The sequence below is a fragment of the Bos taurus genome, chromosome 24 (assembly GCF_002263795.3).
Source record: "Bos taurus isolate L1 Dominette 01449 registration number 42190680 breed Hereford chromosome 24, ARS-UCD2.0, whole genome shotgun sequence".
NCBI classification, from domain to species: domain Eukaryota; kingdom Metazoa; phylum Chordata; class Mammalia; order Artiodactyla; family Bovidae; genus Bos; species Bos taurus.
The window spans coordinates 1,419,791-1,421,861 of NC_037351.1; the positions used below are offsets into that span (position 1 = coordinate 1,419,791).

Here is a 2,071-nt window from a genome sequence, read left to right on the forward strand (position 1 = left end):
AATAATTATCTGAAGGGCTGGTCTGCCAGTTTTTCCAGAGCACAGAGCGCCTCATTCCTGCTCTCTACCCTGCACTCCCTTCGGCGGGAGGGGGCAGGCGGTTTGAAAGTCCGTAGCTGCAGTAGCACGTGATTTAATCCCTGCAGAGGCAGATGGCACGTGCCAGTTTGTAGTTGATGCCAGGTCCTGAGCATGAGAAGGACAAGCCCAGGCTTCAGGCTGTGTGGACAGGTGTCAGCCCCGGGCCTCTCACTACATGGGCTTGTTCCTGCCACCAACCTGGGATGGACTCGTTCTTCTGGTAGGGTCTATGATGGTTCCCACTGGAGCTTTTGGAGGGCATCAAGCAAGCCCTCGGTGGATTCCTGGAAATAAGATGGGCATTGGCTCTGTAGGCACAAGCCTGAGTCATTCTGTGGTTTCCTAAGTGCCAGTTTTGGAGGAGAGTGAGTTCCAGGACCTTGATGCCTCTGACCTGTGAAAAGAATAGTATTTCCTGGCCTTGGATGAGGCTCTGGGAAGTACTCTTTTAATAAAAAGAGCCCTAGAACTATAACCTATGACTATTCTATGCCATTTATGCTGCCGGAGGAAATTTCAGAAGGTGTAGTTTGTGATCCTCAGGCCCTGCAGGGAGAGTTTCAGGGAAGTCCAGAGTCTTTTGGTTCCATGCAACCCAGAGGGCAGAGCTGGGACTGGAACCAGGGTGTCTGCACCGAGTCCTTTCCACTTCCTTCTTCAGACTCTTAAAGGCTCTGTCTTTCCTGGTAGCTCAGTGGTAAAGGATCTGCCTGCCATGCAGGAGACCCAGGTTCAATCCCTGGGTCAGGAAATCCCCTGGAGAAGGAAACGGCAATCCACTCCAGAATTCTTGCCTCAGAAATACCTTAGACAGAGGAGCTTGGTGGGTTACAGTCCATGGGGTTACAAGAGAGAGACTGAATGACTAAACAAGATTTTTAAGAAGAGTAGAAGTTGGGGGAAATACTAGGTTTTCATTTTAAAAAAGGACCTTGAACCTTATTAAATTTCAGATTAGGTATGAAAATATCTAGAGTGTCTATTTGAGTCTGGTCTGGGCTTAAGTGTCATTGTTAGGTCACATCTGTATGTATGTCCATTAATTCCATCATGTGTAGTTTTGGGTGTTTTAGATTTTTAGTCTGCAATTGCTGTACCTAGCTGTAATCATAACACTCCACATACACATATCTTTTGGCATTAAATATTACATTTTCCAGGAGCATTGCATAGTTTTCCCAGTCTCCCAAAACCATTGTTTTAAGAACAGACACCATTTCATAGCTGTACCATTGTCCAGTGTTGATCACCACTCAGAACTAATATAATTGATGCTTTAAGCAACTATTATACACTTTGCACTAACCTTGAAAAACTGAATTTCTAATTTATTTTATTTAAATAAAAATTTAAAAATTGAATCTAAGGATAATTTTGAAATATCTAAGTAATCAGTTGGGATCATCGCAGCTTCTTGACAGGGTTAGGGTTTTAAAAAATATTCATCCAGTTTTGAATGGATCAGCTTAAATAGTGATGCATCTTTCACTCAGCACAGATTATGAGACACTGAAATCCTGTGAAGTCATTGCAGCAACCAAGAAGCACATTGAAAACTGGATTTAATGGGTCGACTTTCTCTGTGAGGCATCAATGCAGTCTCTGCCCAGCCTCCCTTTTTTTCTGGAAGTTCCTGTAGCAAGGTTGCCATAGGAAAATATCCAGATCTGATTTGTTCCATTTCTTCTGGGATCTTCAGTTGGTACTTAATGTGAACTAATGTGAATTGCGTGTGAAGACACCTTACCCAGGGTGGCGGATCTCCGGGTAAATTATCCGTGCTATTGAGAACTCGCAGGCCGTTGACTATCCCAATTTAATTTGGGCAGGACAGGACATTTCTAATAATTAATACTGTAATAACACTTAATGATCTGCACTCATGCAATCTGAAAATCCAGCTAATGGTGCAGTTTTTAGTGATTGCACAAACAGCAAGTTTTAAATGTGTCAAATGCTGCTATTTCAGCATCCCAGTGCCATGCAGGAG

General features: G+C 43.5%; 1 non-coding gene across 1 annotated transcript; it reads left to right on the plus strand.

The window, feature by feature from the left end:
- The first annotated feature begins 761 nt into the window (after positions 1–761).
- On the plus strand, positions 762–833 carry TRNAG-GCC (transfer RNA glycine (anticodon GCC)). Its single transcript has one exon. It is a non-coding gene; the product is annotated as a tRNA-Gly (tRNA).
- Positions 834–2,071: the final 1,238 nt, after the last annotated feature.